This window comes from Sturnira hondurensis, unplaced genomic scaffold (genome assembly GCF_014824575.4).
Source record: "Sturnira hondurensis isolate 20B ecotype Veracruz unplaced genomic scaffold, ASM1482457v3 Scaffold0010803, whole genome shotgun sequence".
NCBI lineage: Eukaryota > Metazoa > Chordata > Mammalia > Chiroptera > Phyllostomidae > Sturnira > Sturnira hondurensis.
In genome coordinates this window covers 894,722-912,647 of record NW_028083434.1, presented here as the reverse complement: position 1 = coordinate 912,647, position 17,926 = coordinate 894,722, and the positions used below count along the sequence as shown (strand labels likewise).

Genomic DNA, 17,926 nt, shown 5'->3' with positions numbered 1-17,926 from the left:
CCTGAGAATGGAGTTCTCTTAAGTGGGGGCTTCCCGCTGGGGCCATGGCGGAGCGCGAGCTCTGCCCCCTGTGGGAGCCCCGTCCTCGTCGTACCCTGGGGGCAAGAGAACGGTTAGGGTAAGGAGAGGCCGCGCGGGCCCCTGGCGCGGCTCCCTCTGCCTTGCTGGCGACGGCGGCGGGCTGGGGGTGGAGGGGCGCTGTTTCCACCCTGACGCCTCCTCCCTCCCTCACCCCGCCCGCCGCGGTCCCTCCCGTCGGTCCCTCCCTCCGGCTCTTCCCTCCCTCCCACCCAGCCTCCTTCGCGCCCGCCCCAGCCGCCGCCTGAGGGGACGTGTGTGGCTCTGGTGCAATTTCCCCTTTCGCTCGGTCGTCTTAGCGCAGGTCTCCGCTGGCTCGCGCCCCGACCCCGGGCGCCCCCACCGCCCCGGTCGCCCCCACTGCTCCGGCCCCCCGCTTGGGCCCTTCTGCTTCCACCCCGCCCCGCGGAGTCGTTTTTTCAGGGGCGCCGCGGGTTCACCTGGTATTTGCATCTCGCCCTCTAACTTGCCATTGGCGGCGCGACGTGTGGGAGAGCCCTACGCCTCGCCCGCCCGGACCGGCCTGCCCCCGCGCTGAGGTGAGTCACGGGCGCAGGGCCGCGGGGGCAGGCGGGCAGGGAGGAGAGGACGGGAGGAAGGAGGGAGGCGGACGCTGGCCCCAGCGGCCGCGGGGACCGACCGGGCGCTGCGCTCAACTTCCACTTCTCCTTTTGCCGGCGCCGAGATCCCGGCGCCACTTGCCGGGTCCGGCTTCTCAAGGGAGAAGGCGGGCTGGAAGGGCTGGGGACCCGCGCGGCTCGGCCCCCAGAGCGGGAAGGGGATTGCGAGGCCATCGATCGATCCCAGCTTGGCGACCGAGCCCATTTCTCCACAGGTACGTCGATGGCGCCGGTTCTTCGAGCCTTCGGAGACCTCGAAAAGTTTGTCCGAGGGCGGGATTGGGAGCCTCGGGGCCCCAGAGTGTAGGGGTTGGGGGCCCAGGGAAGGGGAGTAGACTGTGGCGTGTTGAGTCCCGCCCTTGCCTCGCCCCACCGCGTGTGTGCTGTGGATCCCGGACTCCTTGATCCCGGGTTAGAAGCGGAATCGGTTTTCTGAGTCCGGGTGGGGGGTCATTTTTCCCGCGCCCCGGGCAGCCCGCATTCCAAGACTAGAACGGTCGCAACAACGGTCCCGCAAAAGCTGGGTTCCTGAGGGCAGGGGGTTGGGCTGGTCCGTGGAGGGGCTGTTAGATTCATCCAGCGGCCCGCAGGGCTTCTGGGGCCGGGCGCCTCAGAGTAAAACCCACATACACACTTGAATAATCGGGTCGCCAAAATAGAGACCTCTTGGCGGGGCGGAGGCGGGGGGTGGGGTGGCGGCGCTGGAGTTTGCGTGTGAGCCAGCCGGCAGCCTTCCCTCTCCCGCGTTCCCGCTCTCCTGAGTTCTCCCGCCTCTCTGTTCCTTCTTCTGCTGCCGGCAAGGGGAGTCCGTAGCCACACAGCGCGGGATCCCTTGCCCACAACGCCGTGCTTTTGGACACTGCTCAGGCGGTAGTGGCGTTATGAATTCCTGGTCTCTCTACCGCACCCTAACTCTGCCGCGCTTACCTCACGACTGTGTGCAGGGACAGTGCCGTTCTGACCAGAATCACCTCCTGAACCCTTGGCACCTGGCTCAACCAAGTTTTCTCTGGCTGCTTTCACCACCACCACACCCCAGCCGTGGGGTTTGATGGCATTTTGATTCTTAGCCCCCATCCCTCTGCCCAAGATTGAGCCCTGTCTGGTCCTGCAGCTTCTTCTGGTTAATGTTTGACAGTTCATTGTGGCTAATCATTTTAATTAGCTCTTAAAATGGGGAGGAACAGTTAACCTTGGACTTCTCGATTTTTTGCCTGGTGGGGCCTCAAATGGGAGGAGTGCTGGGGAGGTGGGGAGGCAGGAGCGGAAGTGAGGTCACCACCCCAGGGCCTGAGCCACCACTGCTGGGCCCCAACAGCTGGCGGGAACGCCCATCGGGGACTCACCCCCGTAGAGATGACCCCAGGCCAGAGTGCCAGGTGGGAGGGGGATGAAGGGAACAGATCTAGCTCTCCCAGTGAAAATGCCCCCGGAACACCATGCCGGGCAAAAATGCAAATCTCTCCTCACAGCTACTTACACAGGGTTTGGTCGGTTATAAGGTGCTTTCTACCATTAATTCAGTGGGCCCACAGCATAAATAGCCTCTTGGGGAGTTATGCTGAGTTAAGTGAAGGATTGAGCTATTCTGAAGACTTCGTACAGGGTGGTTTGGGGAAGAAGCTGCCTTGCTTGTGGTCGTCCCTGAGCCTGAGTTCAAAGGCTGGGATTTCTGGTGGGGGGTGTGCATTGAGCAGGCTCCACGTTGCCACCCTCACCCAGCCTCCACTGTGAGCCTAAGGAGTGGCTTGTTTGCAATTTGCAACTATGTCTGGCATTCCTCCCACTGCTACACTATTTGCTCGTGGTTGCTCAGGAACTGGTGCCCACCCCTGGACAAGCTGGAGGCCCAAAACCCACCCTCCTCCTGCCCAGGGCTAAGAGGTGGACAGTGGCCTCTATCTCCTCTCTCCTGTACTGGAATCTAAAAGTTGGGGTGCTGCGTGGTCTGTCAGTTATGGACCTAATTAAAATGATGTGGAAAATGCCCCCACTTGCAAAATTTAGTGCTTTTGTCCCCAAAAGTTCCAGCTAGATTCAGGCCAAGGGGACTGTTTTCACAGGGAAATCCTCTCTCCTAAGCTTGGCCTTGGCCCTCTCCCCCTCCCCCCAACTTTTTCATTTCCCTTCCAATTCCTAAAACTAAGCTGTCTGGGTCTAACTCTAGCTTTCTTATTTACTAGCCATGTGATCACAGTCAGTTGTATGCCTCAGTTTCCTCATCTGTTTAATGGGATCCACCTCATAAGGTTGTGCTGATTATCAGAACAGTCTGTGACCCACAGTAAGCGCAGATTAACATAGTATACTGCCTGACACAGTGCCAAAAGCTCAGATTCAACTCAGCAAGCATTTGCTGAGATCCAGCCCCAGGACCAGGCACCAATGGCAGTGAGGAAAAGGTGGTGAATAGTCCACCATTGGTGTAGGGGATGTGGGAGGGGTGGGAAGAGTGGCTGGGTCATCTATATATAAATAACCATAAGTCAAAACCAGACTGGAATCCTTGAGCCAGTGCATGGAGCTAGGTACCCTCTTGCCTGGGAACCCTGGCTGGGTTCTGCTCTGGATGCCTCCCTTCCCCTGCCTACACAGAGTGGCCTGTCCTGGGATTTGGGTGACTAACAGGGAAAGAGAGACCTGGTTCTTGCGGGGGCTGGCTGAAGGTTGTGACAAGCATTCAGTGGCATTATTTGTTGGGTTCCAAGGCAGGCTTGGAGGGTTACCCACAAAGAGCCCTCTAGCCCTAGGAGTGGCAGGGCCGATGCTTGCCATGTCCCTTGCACCTCTGGGAGGTCCCCCAATAAAGTGGGAAGGGTCTTGGGCAGCCTCCTTGCCTCAGACTTGGGCCTGACCCCAAACCAGGCTTGGTTATCTCTCTGGGATTTCTAAACTGCAAAGAGGTTTCTGGCTTTACTGCCAATTTATTCCCTTTGTGGTTCACAGACTGAAAACTAGTTCTGCAGGGGAGAAAAGAAACTCATCTGTGGTACCCAGAATCCCATGGGCATTTTCCTAGGGGTCAGGGGCTTTTCTCATCAACACCAACCCGCTTGCAGATCTCTAGCCGCTGAGCCTCAAGTGTCCTATAATCTTGGCCTTGCCGCTAATGTCCTATAGCCAGGGCCCCAGCGCTGGTTGCCAAGGAACTGCTTGTCGGGGAGCTTATGAGGGCTCTGACCTCATAGGGGCTGCTGAGTTTCGATTCAACAGACATTTATTAACACCTACTGTGTGCCCAACCTGTGCTAGGTGCTATGGGGGAGGTGTGTGAAGGAGGCAGTGGGGGAGAGATGACTAAGACACCTAAACAATCAGAGGCTAGGAAAAATAGCCAGGCCTGTGGCTGGTCAGGTGCTAATTGTGCTCCTTGGAGGGGGGGTGCTGCAGAGGCAGCCAGAGCTCTGAGGTCAGCAGCAGCTGGAGGAGGGAGGGAAGGCTTTGTGAGGGATGGGCCTCAGGCTACACTTCCAAGGAGGGGTGGGGCAGCACAAGGGCGATTCGACTAGGCAGAAAGGGGAGAAAAGACACCTTCTTCTTTCTTCCCTGGCCAAAGACTGACCTTGGAAGCCTGGGTCATTGGCAAATGTGTGTCACATAAAAGACTAGGTCAGCAAGAGTGGGTGGCTCAGTGCAGTCCCCAATCTCCATTCTATGAGGTATAAAGTGGCGGGCCCAGATCAGGAGCCCAGCCTGTATTGATGAGACACAAAAGATGGCCAGGCTTCCCTGCCACCCAAGCTGAGAGGATTTCATTTTGACACCCCCCCACTCCAACACACAGAGGCCCTGGTTGAGAAGAAAGAGGAAAAGAGAGATGGGGGCACCAAAGGAACAGGAAAAGTGACATGCCACAGGTGTTTATGGCAGGAACAGGCTGGTTGGGTCCCACCTTCTCTAGGCTTCAGGGAGTTCTCTGGAAGCCCAGTTCAGGTGGAGGGCAGAGATTTTCATTTTATTGTTCATCTGGGAACCAAAGGGTCCAGAGATTCCCACATATCTCTACCCAGACCACCTGGCCACGGCAAGTACTAGTCATGTGTTTGTTCTGCTGCTTTTGTGTCTCCCTTGGCTGAAGGGAACTTTGTCCTTGTTGGGTTTAACTGTATATAAATACCGGGACACTTGCACGCCCCCCACGCATCACTTTTCCTCTCTCACTGCCCTATTTTTCTGCCCCCTCCTGAGCACATTGCAACACCATAGGAGATACCAGACTGTCCTGACTTCTTGGATAGGAGATTGTGTCCTAAGTTGAGTTTCTTTGCAAAGAAACTGCAGCCTGCTCCCAGGGTAAGAAAGAGGGTCAGGCAGGAAGGAAAGGAAAGGTATTTCATGCTGGGGTGGGGGGGGGTGCTGTGGATCTGCAAGGGAAAGTGCCACAACATTTCTCAGACAGGTGAAAAAGAAGCAAGAGGCTAAGCAGCTTTCCGAGGTTGAACAAACTTTTTCTTAGGTTCCCACTTTCTTTTTTTTTTATAAAGATTTTATTTATTTATCTTCAGAGGGGAAGGGAAGGAGAGAGGAAGAGAAACATCAATGTATGGTTGCCTTTCATTTATCCCCTGCTGGGAACTGGCCTGCAACTCAGGCATGTGCCCTGACTGGGAATCGAACTGCGATCCTCTGGTTCGCAGGCCTGCACTCAATCCACTGAGCTACGCCAGCCAGGGCAGGTTCCCACCTTCTTGGTGGATCATTTTCTTGTTCCAGTGCTGGCACTTTCTCTTCTAGTCTAACCTGAATTCTCAAGAGCATATTGTCTCAAGGTGGGGAAGAGCACAGGCTCTCTGCCTTCATATCCCAGAGCTACCACTTACCTACGGTGTGACTGGGCTCCTCGCTTAACCATTCTGGGTCTCAGTGCCCACCTCACAGGGTTGGAGTCAAGATTAAAGGAGATAATGCTTGTAATGCACTCAGCATGGTGTCTGGCATATAGTAACTACCCAATAAGTGCTAGCTCTCATTATTTCTGTAGCTGTTTGTTGTTGTTGTTGTTATCATTTCCCTTTCACATACCCTTGACTTTGTCAGCTGCCAGGGATCAGCTGCTTCTCTGGCACTGCTGGCAGGGTATGCTGTATCCATTCCTAAGACCACGAGGAAGATTTTCTAGATCTTTCTGCTAACTTCGTGTTGACACTTTCACCACACAGGATGAGGAAGCGACGTGGAAGAAAGTTGTGTGTGCGTGCATGTAGAGTGAAACTTATCTTTAATATTTTTATTAACATTGCCATCTGTCTTTTCACTACTTTTATCTTATCATTTTCAGTAGGAATCAGAGTAAATTTCTTTGAGAACAGACCTCACATTCCATCCCTGGCTAGTATTTAGCAATCGTCAGTTTGTTGTTCTTAACGCTACAGAATTCTGGGAGCCGACTGGTCAACACTGCTCACTTTCTCCTTCCTTTTGCTAGAGTAGATGATAGGATAATTCTGGACCAATGCCCGGAGGCCTGGGGTTAGAACTGGGGCACTGCCTTTGCCCAGAAGAGTTCCGAGGGGGCTGGGCCATTTCCATTCCAAAGTCCTCCCAGAAACTAACTTGAAGGTTCCATCTGCTATCAAATGGATTGTGTTTGCTTGAGGAGCCTGTCACCAGCAGAGCCAGGAAGCCAAGGATAAACGGGATTGCCCTTGGACCACCCCAGAACTACTTCACTCAATCCCTTGGTTCCAGCCTCCCAGGTTAGAACTGCTAGGCCTCAGGGGGTTGGAGAATGGGCAATTAGTCTTAACCTCCCCAAATTCCTGATGACCTGATAAAAAAGAAGGTACTTAGGCATACATTTAAGAGATAATGTGCCTTTTCCCCATAATTCCCTCAGAAGATAATAGGTTAGTTCAGCTCTACTGATTTTCTTAGAATCCATGCACAGAAAACACCTGTCTCATTAGGTGACCGCTTTCTTGGCGTCACTGTAATCTTAAACACACACACACACACACACACACACACACCAGGCCCAGCCCCCTTGCTCTGAAGATCTAAACCTAAATCTAGAGCTGTAACAATACATATGCACTTAGCTCCCCAGCAGGCAGGAGCTGAAGTGCCAACAAGCCTATGGCACTTAAGATTTGTAGATCGGTTGATAATGGGGGTCCGTGGATAAGAATGACCTTATCTACAGGAAGGTCATTCTCCATCTTGAGCTTCACCGGGAAGGCTTCCTGGTGGTGAATGTGCAGACTACTTTTCAAAATAAGAGAGAGCTTTGGCTGTGCTATAGGGACATTCCAGGATAGGTGGGATAATAACATTGGCATGAGAGTGAACAAAAGATAAAACAACACGAACCCGCTAGAATCAGTACACACAGTAAGTGCCAAGGTTCAGAATTTGTCTCTACCGGTGGCGCCAAGGAATGTGTTTTCTAGGAGAGCATGAGTGTTCTTGCTTCTTTTGTCTTTATTGCTATTAAAGAATAAAATTGCACATAGTTTAATTTACACAGTAATTTAACCATGTCACATAGTAATGTGACATAGTAAAATTATAGAGTATTGTTGTAGTATCCATCTGGGGAAGTCTCTCTTTATTTAACAGCTTTAGTGAGGTAGTATTGACGTACAAGAAACTACACATACTTAAAGTGTGCAATTTGATAATATTGGACACGTGTAGATAGATACTCATGAAACCGTCACCCCTGAAAGTTTCCATGTGCACCTTTGTGATCCCTTGTTCGTAGCCTGAGAGACCACTTATCTTCTTTCTGTCACTATTGCTTATTGTGCACTTTCTTCTTTTTAAAAAAATATTTATTTATTTTTAGAGAGGAGAGAAGGGAGGGAAAAAGAGAGGGAGAGAAATATCAATGTGTGGTTGCCTCTCGAGTGTCCCCTGCTGGGGGCCTGGCCTGCTACACAGGCATGTGCCCTGACTAAGAATCAAACTGGCAACCCTTTGGTTCACAGGCCAGCACGCAATCCACTGAGCCACACCAGCCAGGGTGCATTTTCTTCTTTTAATTGAAATATACTTGGGATATAATATTGTGTAAATTTAAGATGTACAACACACTAATTTGATTCATTTATATATTGTCATATGGCTCCAGTTGTGGTTTTAGCACTTCTATCACTACATAACTGTCCTTTCTTTTTTTAAAAAGATTTTATTTATTTATCTTTAGAGGGGAAGGGAAAGAGAAAGGGAGAGAAACATCAGTGTATGGTTGCCTCTCATGAGTCTCCTGCTGGGAACTGGCCTGCAACCCAGGCATGTGCCCTGACTGGGAATCAAACCGTGATTGTCTGGTTTGCAGGCCCGCACTCAATCCACTGAGCTACACCAGCTAGGGCCTTGTCCTTTCTTTTTAGTGATTGAAATAATTAAGATCTAGTCTCTTAGCAAATCTGTTGATTATAACACATTATCATTGCCTGTATTAACCGTCCTGTGCACTACAACCCTAGGGCTTATTTAGTACTCATTGTAATAGTTTGTATTTCCTAGAGTTTTATGTAAATGGAATCATATAGCATGTGCTCTCATTTTGTATGGCTTCTTTCATCTAGCATATTTATTTTAAGATTCATCCATGCTGTTATATTCATCAGTATTTCTTTTTCTTTTTTCTTTTTTTAAAGATTTTATTTATTTATCCTTAAAGGGAAGGAGAGAAGGAGAGAAGGAGAGAAATATCAATGTATGGTTGCCTCTCGTGAGTCCCCTCCTGGAAACTGGCCTGCAACCCAGGCATGTGCCCTGACTGGGAATCGAACCATGATCATGTGGTTCGCAGGCCCGTACTCAATCCACTGAGCTACACCAGCCAAGGCTCAGTATTTCATCCCTTTTCACTGCTAAGTAGCATTCCATTGTATGGATGTAGTATACACTGTTTATTTATTCATCAGCTGATGAACATTTGGTGTTTATTCCCCCACATTTTGACTATTTACAACATTACTATAGACATTCGTGTACAAATCTTTGTGTGGGTATATGTCCTTTTCTCTTGGTTACATAGCTAGGAGTTTAATGGCTGGATCATACAGTAGTTGTAAGTTCAACTTTTTAAGAAACTGTGAACATGCTTTACAAAGTAGATGTACCATTTTACATTTCCACCAGCAGCATATGAGAGTTTCAATTGCTCCACATCCTCTCCAAAACTTAGTGTGGGCAGTGTTGTTAATGTTAGCCATTCTAACAGGTATGCGGTGGCATCTCATTGTGGTTTTCATTTGTATTTCCCTGATGACTGATGATGCTGAGCATTCCTTCAGGTACTTATCTGTCATCCATATATCTTCTTTGGCGAGGTGTCTGTTCAAATCTCTTGTCCATTTTGACATTGGCTTGTATTTTTTTTCCCTGTACTTGAGTTTTGAGAGTTATTTATAGATTCTAGATACAAGACCTTTATCAGATACGTACTTTACAAAGATTTGCTTCAAGACAGGAACTTGTATTTTCATTCTCTGCATGGTGTCTTTTGAAGAGTGCAAGGTTTTAAATTTGATAAAAATCCAACTAATCAATTTTTACTTTTTTAAGACTGTATTGATTTATTTTACTTTTAGAGAGGGGAAGGGAGGGGTACAGAGAGGGAGAGAAACATCAATATGTGAGAGATATATAATTGGCTCCGTCTGGCATGCCCCAAACTGATGACCTGGCCTCTCAACCCAGGCATGTGCCCTGACTGGGAATCAAACCAGTGACCTTTGGTTTGCAAGCCAGCACCCAATCCACTGAGCCACACCAGTTAGGGCCAATTTTTACTTTTATGGATCATGCTTTTGGTGTTATATCTAAGAATTCTTCATCTAGCTCTAGGTCACATTTTTTCTTTTACTTAAAAATAAATTAACTAGCCCTGATGGGTGTGGTTTGGTTGGGCATCGTGCCTTGAAGTGAAAGGTCACCAGTTTGATTTTGGGTCAGGGCACATGCCTAGGTTTTGGGTTTGGTCCTTGGTCAGGGCATGTATGTGAGGCAACCAATTGATGTTTCTTTCTCGCATTGATGTTTCCCTCCCTCTCTTTCTCTCTCCCTCCCCCCTCTCTGAAAAGAAATAAAATCTTTAATTTTTTAAAAAATTACAGTTGACATGCAATATTATTTTCTATTAGTTTTAGTTGTAGAGCATGGTGAAGATTATGTATATATTTTTACAAAGTCATCACCCCATAAGTCTAGTACCCACCTGACACCATACGTAGTTATTATAGTATTATTGACTATCTTCCCTATGCTGTACTTTATATCCCTGTGACCATTTTGGAGCTACTAATTTGTACTTTTTAATCCTTTTACTTTTTTCACCCAGCCCTCCAACCCATCTCTCCTCTGGCAACCATTGGTTTGTTCTCTGTATCTATGAGTCCGTTTTTGTTTTGTTTGTTCATTTGTTTTTTAGATTCCACATATAGGTAAAATGATATGGTATTTGTCTTTCTCCGTCTGACTTATTTCACTTTAGTATAATGCCATCTGGGTCCATCCATGTTGTTCCAAATGGTAAGATTTCATTCTTTTTTCATGGCCGAGTAATATTCCATTGTATATATGTATCAGCACTTTTTATCCATTTCTCTATTGATGGGCACTGGCGTTGCTTCCATAGCTTGGCTATTGTAAATAACACTGCAATGAACATAGAAGTGCATATATCATTTTGAATTACTGTTTTGTATTTCTATGGATAAATACCCAGGAATGGAATTGCTGGGTCATAAGGTAGTTCTATTTTTATTTTTTTGAGGAAACTTCATACTGTTTTTTATAGTGGCTGTACCAATCTGCAGTCCCACCAACAGTGCAGTAGGGTTCCCTTTTCTCCACATCCTTGTCAATACTTGTTTGTTGATTTATTACGGTAGCCAATCTGAGAGGTGTGAGGTGATATATCACTGTGGTTTTAATTTGCATCTCTATGATGATAAGTGACATTGAGCATCTTTTCATATGTCTATTGGCCATCTGTAAGTCCCCCTTGGAGAAGTGTCTGTTCAGGTATCTTGCCCATTTTTAAATTGGATTATTTGAGTTTGATTTTTAGTGCTGAGTTGTTTTTTAAAATATTTTATTTATTTCTTTTTAGAGGGAGGGGAAGGGAAGGAGAAAAAGTGGGAGAGAAACATCAATGTGTGGTTGCCTTCCATGTATCCCCTTCTGGGAACTGGCCTGCAACCCAGGCATGTGCCCTGGCTGGGAATCGAACCGGCGACCCTTTGCTTCACAGGCCTGCGCTCAATCCACTGAGCTACACCAGCCAGGGCTAGTGCTGAGTTTTATAATTTCTTTATGAATTCTAGATATTAAGCCCTTGTTATTAACCCTTTTATCAGATGTTCTCCCATTCAGTGGGTTGTCTTTCCATTTTGTTGATGGTTCTTTTGCTGTGCAAAACTTTTTTTAAAAAGATTTTACAAACCCTGGCTGGTGTAGCTCAGTGGATTGAGCACGGGCTTGTGAACCAGAGGATCGTGGTTCGATTCCCAGTCAGGGCACATGCCTGGGTTGCAGGCCAGTTCCCAGCAGGGGACACAAGAGAGGCAACCGTACATTGATGTTTCTCTCCCTCTCTCCTTCCCTTCCCCTCTAAACATAAATAAATAAAAATCTTTAAAAATTTTTTTAAGATTTTACATATTTATTTTTTTAGAGAGAGGGGAAGGAGGGAGAAAGAAAGGGAATCATCAATGTGTGACAGAAACATCAATCTGTTGGCTCTCATACACACCCCAACTGGAGATTGGGCCTGCAACCCAAGCATATGCCCTGACCTGGAATCAAACCTGCGACCTTTTGATTTGTGAGAGGTTGCTCAACCAACTGAGTCATGATCTTCAGGGCAGTGTGCAAAGCTTTTTACAGTAATTTGATGTAGTCCTGCTTTTTTTCCTTTTGTTTTCATTGCCTGAAGAGATATATCAGAAAAATATTACGGAGAGCAATGTCAGAGACTTTACTGCCTATGTTTTCTTCTAGGAATTTTATGGTTTCAAATCTTACATTTAAGCCTTTAATCCATTTTGAGTTTATTCTTGTACTTGGTGTAAGAAGGTGGTCTAGTTTCATTTTTTGCATGTGTTGGTTCAGTTTTCCCAACAACATTTATTGACTAGACCATCTTTACCTCATTGTATATTTACCTCATTGTAAGAACATTCACTGTACTCTTGCCTTGTTTTGTCATATATTAATTGACCACATAGGTATGCGTTTATTTCTGGGCTTTCTGTTCTGTTTTATTGATCTGTGTGTCTGTTTTTATGCCAGTACCATGCTCTTTTGGTTACTATAGCTTGGTAGTATAGTTTGATATCAGGTAGCATGATACTCTAATTTTGTTCTTTTTTCTCAAAATTGTTGTGGCTATTCAGGGTCTTTTGTGGTTCCATAAAAATTTTAGGATAATTTGTTCTACTTCTGTGAAAAATGCTATCGGCATTTTGATACGAATTGCACTGAACCTATAGATTGCCTTGCATAGCATGGACATTTTAATGATGTTAAATCTTCCTACCCATGAACACGGTATATGGTTCCATTTATTTGTATCTTCTTCAATCACTTTCTTCAGTGTCTTATGATTTTCCAAGTACAGGTCTTTTTTACTTCCTTGGTTAAATTTTTTCCTAGGTAGTTTATTTTTTAATAAGATTTTAAAAGATTGTTCTCTTAATTTCTCTTTTTGATGTTTTTTTTATTGGTATATAAAACTGCAACTAATTTCTGGATGTTAATTTTGTATCCTGCTACTTTACTGAATTTATTTGCCAGTTTCAGTAGTTTCGGGTGGAAAAATATTTTGTCTTATGTTTTCTTTCAGAAGTTTTATAGTTTTAGGCTTTACATTTTGGTTTTTGGTCCATTTCAAGTTAAATTTTTCTTGATAAGAAGAAATTTTTTTTGGTATGGTAAGAAGTATGGCCCCCAATTCATTTTTTAAATAATACATATAGATATACTATTATTCTGGTACCATTTGTTGAAAAAGCTATCATTATTCTATTGCAGTTGTCCTTATATATGTGGACTTATTTCTGTGCTCTATATTCTGTTTCACTGATTGACCTAATTGTTTATCTTTATTCCAATACCAATTATGTTGATTACTGTAGATTTATAATGATTCTTCTTTTTAATAATTTATTTTTCGAGAGAGGTGAAGGGAGGGAGAAAGAGTGAGAGAAACATTGATGTGTGAGAGATACATCTGTCATTTTAGAATATGCTTAATCTTTTCACTGTTATTCTTCAGCTAAAAAGTTCCTTATCTTTACTATGCATTTGCAATATAAGGCTATTTATTTCCCTTTTATTTATAACCCATTTTTGTAATGCATGAAACTAATATATGGCTTTTTGTAAATATCTGAATAGTATACCTGTAAAGAACTGATTGGATCTGCTCCAAATTATAGTTATATATCTTGCTCCTCACATCTTTTTATTTTCATTTTAAAATTTTTTTTTCTTTTATTTCCATTCCTCTACTCCCTTCCCCTTTGCCATCAACTTGTTATCTATATCTTTGGGTCTGTTTCTGTTTTGTTTTATTTATTCATTTGTTTTGTTTTGTTTTAGATTCCACATATAAATGAAATTATACATTATTTGTCTTTCTCTGTCTTATTTCACTTAGCATAATATCTTCTGGGTGCGTGTTTTTTATTGCAAATGGCAAGATTTCATTCTTTTTTTACTGCTGAAATTATATGTACATATACACATACACATACATGTATGCATACATATACATATATCCCTTCACCTATTGATGGACAAGTAGGTTCCTTCCATATCTTGGGTATTACTAGTAATACTGCAATGAACATAGGGGTGCATATACATTGAATTAGTGGATTTTTTTTGTTTTCTTTTTATAAATACCCAGCAGTGGAATTGCTGGATCATACGGCAGCTCTATTTTTAATTTTTTGAGGAATCTTCGTGCTCTTTTCCATAATGGATGCAGTACTTTACAATCCCACCAGCAGTGTATAAGAGCAACCCATTTTTGGTGAATGGGTCCATGATTATCTGCTCCATACATCATTTTATAGATGCCAGTCATATTCCTTTTCAACTTTATCTGTCTATATACTCTGGTTTCTCTTCAGAGCAAATAAATCAACCTTATCTGTCTAGACAACAAAAGGCTTCTTTAAAAAAAGTTTGTCTTCATATAGTTGTCCTCACACTCCATTCTTTTGAATCATTTTAGCTCTTAAAACTGATCCAGTACTGTGAAGTCTATCCCGAGGGTTCAGTGATCAGACCGTGGCACCCCTGGGGTCAAAAGACTGATTTTGTACGTAAAGATAATGCTTTAGTGATCACCCGATTGATCATCAACTCCCTTCTTGATGCTGCTTGGAATAAATGATTCTAGCTGGTATGTGTTTCCCCTAACAGAGGCTTGGAGCAAAAAGGGACAAGTAATGTGTGAGCCTGGAGACCTTTGCCCCCTAATTCTAACCCTATCCCTTGACTATATCTATCAGGACCTGGAGTCTCTTTTCCAGAGATCTTACTCAAGCTGAGAATTTACATGGACTTAATTCATGAATGCCCAGACTTGTGTTACAGTCAGGAGAAGATGAGATAGGCTTTAATCCCACAGATTTTACTGCCTGTTGGGGAAAGAAGACATACACATGAAGTAATTAAAGAGCAATTCAAGACCTGTGGGATTAAGAGATGTTGTGGTGGAATTTAAGAGCTATGGGAGTTCAAAGAAGGGGGGGCTTCATGGATATGGACTGTAGTTATCAGGGTGTAACCAGCTCCATGGGTTTAGGGATCTTGGTTGGTACCTTGCTTGATGGGGCACTATTTGATTAACGGAGACAAAGAAGCAAGGGCATGGCAGGCCTGAGAAACCCTGTGAATGAGCCTGGAATGTTCCCTCAGGGGACCATGAGGAGACCACTGGGCTTGAAGCCCAGGCTTGAGTTGGGAAATCATGGGAAACAAGGCTGAGTAGGTAGGGTGGAGTCAGACTGTAAAGGACCTTTGGAAACCAAGCAGATGAGTTTGGACCCCGAAGTTTTGTCTAGTACGACTGGTGTGGCCGTAGCCATAGATCTAAATGTGTGCCCTGGAGTAGGAGTTGGTACTAGCTCAAAGGCTGAGGGAGGATCTAGGGAGAGGCAGGGCCACGACTGGAACTTCATCTTCCTCACACCGAGTCAGGTGGGCTTTCTGATACCCTAAGCCTAGTTGTTACCTTTTTCAAAGGCTTTCACATCTGCTCTGTACAGCTGCCTAACACCGACCACAGCCCTGCAGAGTAGATGGTGAAGGGCAGCTTGCTCCTTGGCTAATGGTGTAATGGGAGGCAGAGCCACTGAGAAACACCCTTGACCTACACACAGCTCTGATGCACTGTTGCCCCAGGGCCACTCCTTAGGCTAAAGCAAGGCAGCTCTAGATGACCTTTTAAGAGGAAAATGTATTAAGCACAGAGGTGATGCATTAACCCAATGTCATCCATTAACACATGAACATTAAGTGGTTTACGTATTTGAATGGTGAGAAAGTCATTCATGGGGAGATGGGATGGCGGTCTGTGCTGGGGAAGCCCTTACTGCTACTAGGGTCAATAAGCTTGAGAGGAGCTCTGGATAGCATGAGATCTATAGTGGAAAGTGGGGAGGGAAGGCAAAAGGCTGTGAGAGCCATGTGACATGGCATGCCTGTGGTTACATAGCCCATTAATGGCAAAATTGTCTGAGCAGATTTTCCAAACTTTCCCATCCAAGTGTCCCAAACTGTTGAAATGTATGCTCTATACCCAGAAGGGCATAGTCGCGTAAAAGTTCTCTGGAGTATGGCATTTTATCTTAAGTGCGAATGTTGTAATCTACTGCCTAAATACATTTAATTGATTTATCAGTGAACAAAACGGAAGCCCCTGGAAGATGAGGTTTGGACAGTGGCTTTGATTTCTGCTCTGGGGCTTTGTCAGCTTCAGCAAGCAGGCCCAGTCCTTGTGGGACGTGCCTATGGACCGGCCAGAACTTGAAATTTCAGAATCTAAGCCCAAATGCTGGAAGGGAGATCCACCACCCACAGCTTGTTCATTTGTCTACTGTCTGCATCCCCCCTCCTCCTCCTTGGTTCAAATCTAAGCCTTGTACTGTATTCTGGCAGAGAGTTGTCAGACTTGCTCAGTGCTTACTTAGCTCTGGCCTCAGTCTTTGGGTGGATGAGCAGATCCCAGGCTGGGATGCAAACAGCATGGGGCCCATGAGATTCTGAAGTCTGGGCATGAGGTGGTTGAGGCCAGGCTCATGGATAACCCAGCTTTCCTTCCGCTAGCACACTCAGCCTGCAGCCCCTCATTCCACCCCACCTTTAGCCTGGAGTGGCTACAGTACTCTGCTGTTAAAAAAAAAAAAAAGCCTGCCTGTCCTCTCAGAGCCTTCCAGCCTAGTGCTGCTGTAATCATCTCTTAGTGGCTGAGAACAGAAGAGCCCAGGGGGCATTCTAGGCCAAAGAGCCACTGTCCCAATAGCCTGCAGACAGAGACACGACTATGTAGAAATAACAGAATGTTGTCCCCCACCTTGGGCAAAGTGGATAAAGCTATGATAGGTTTCGCCAGTGAGCCTTCATCCATACCGCCCCACCCCTCACCTGCACAGGAGGGGGCCTCTCCAGAGTATGAGTGCCTGTAGTGACGAAACCACAGCAGGTAGGGCCCTGGGCAAGCTGGCGGGGCGGGGCAGCCGGCTGGGTGAGGCCCAGATCCCCAGGCTGATAAGGCAGCCTGTAAACACCCAGCAAGGGGAGGGGGCAGAGGGCAAGCGACCAGATGGTAGGAGAAGGGGGGAACCGGAGGCCAGGCGTAGCTGCAGGAAGTGGGCCTTGATGTGGAAACATCCTGTCCAGTGGGGGCTTAGACCAGTGGCCATCAGCAATCACTCCCTCCACCGCAGAGACAAGCTCAGCACAAGGTGGAGCTGCCTGGGCGCCAGGCCAAGAACTTGGTTCCTAAGGTCTCTAAAGGACGTAATCAATGGGTCTCTATTATAGGTTATTCTCCCACTTAGCACTGCTGGCCGGGAAATCAGGACCAAGTTACCTGCCCCATGGAGAAAAGCAGCAGTAGAATTGTCTGAGAGAATTTGACTCTCATGGGAAAGTCCTGGTCATCACTAGCAGTGAAGAGCATCAGTGAGAACACCTAATTGTGTCCAAGGCCTCCTGCAGCGCTGGGAGAAGTGTACAGCTGACATGCCATTCTGTTCCATCTTGCAGTGCTTTGTAATTAGAATCTCAGAACTGGTGGGGCCTTTTGCAAGCAATCACCAAACTCATCAGCCTTACTTTACACATGGGGACACTGCAATTCAGAAAGGGGCTTGGCTATACTCATGGTACCTTAGTTAAAGCCTCTGCCCTAGAGCGCTTTCCACTGCCTAACCTGTTGCTTTAGGTCCAGCTGCCAACCTTCACGCATAGGGCTGGCCCTTTCTTGCACAATCGCTGAACCTTGTTAGTTATCCTTGCTTAGGGTTATGAGGAGGCTGATAGGGGGAGAGAGCCCTAGAGTTACAAGCACAAGACCTGGAGTCTGGCCTGAGTGTCTCCATGAACTTGTGTGTGGTCTTGAGTGAGCTGCTACCCCTTTCTGAGTCTTGTTTTTTTTTAAAATTATAGGTTTATTGGATACAATTCAATAGCATATAGTTCACCCAATTAAAGTACACAATTTAGTGGCTTTTAGTGTACTCACAGTTGTATATTCATCACCACAATCCATTTTAGAATATTTTCATCAACCCATAAAGCAACTCCATGCCCACTAGCACTCACTCCCCATTCCCCTGCAACCTCTGGGCCTCAGTTTTGAAAAGACATTTTCTACAGAAGTGTTGTGTATTTTTTTTTGCGGAGGGGGGTGCGTGGGAATGAAGCAATATTGTTCAGGCAAGTGGGCTAACCCAGGTTACTGAGAACTTAGATACGAAGAGACCCTACCACAGAGAAGAATAGGGTGGACCTGGCAGAAAGCCCTTGAGGTGCTCAGGGCTGACTTTCCATAAATATTTGAATAAACATGTGAATCAACACCCCAAGATAAGAACTCAGACTTACATATGTGTAAGCTGAGAGCAAGTGTATATATATGGGGCAGGGACCATGCCATGACCACTCCAGGTCTGGAGCCAGGAACTCTCTGGAACAGTAGGCCCTCGGGCGCAGGAATAGCATCAGCCTCCTTCATACCAGAGCTGGAAGCCTCT

The 17,926-nt window shown here is 46.1% G+C and overlaps 1 protein-coding gene across 3 annotated transcripts in view; it reads left to right on the top strand.

The window, feature by feature from the left end:
- The first annotated feature begins 310 nt into the window (after positions 1-310).
- Positions 311-17,926, top strand: part of ELF4 (E74 like ETS transcription factor 4) — a 41,073-nt gene continuing 23,457 nt past the window's right edge. The window contains exons 1-2 of one of the 3 annotated variants that reach the window (XM_037059317.1): positions 311-617; positions 914-959. The gene's annotated coding sequence lies outside the window, so the exon portion shown is untranslated. Of the gene's footprint in view, positions 618-666; positions 960-17,926 lie in introns of those variants that run through there. The other 2 variants (XM_037059315.1, XM_037059316.1) reach the window with 2 other exon arrangements.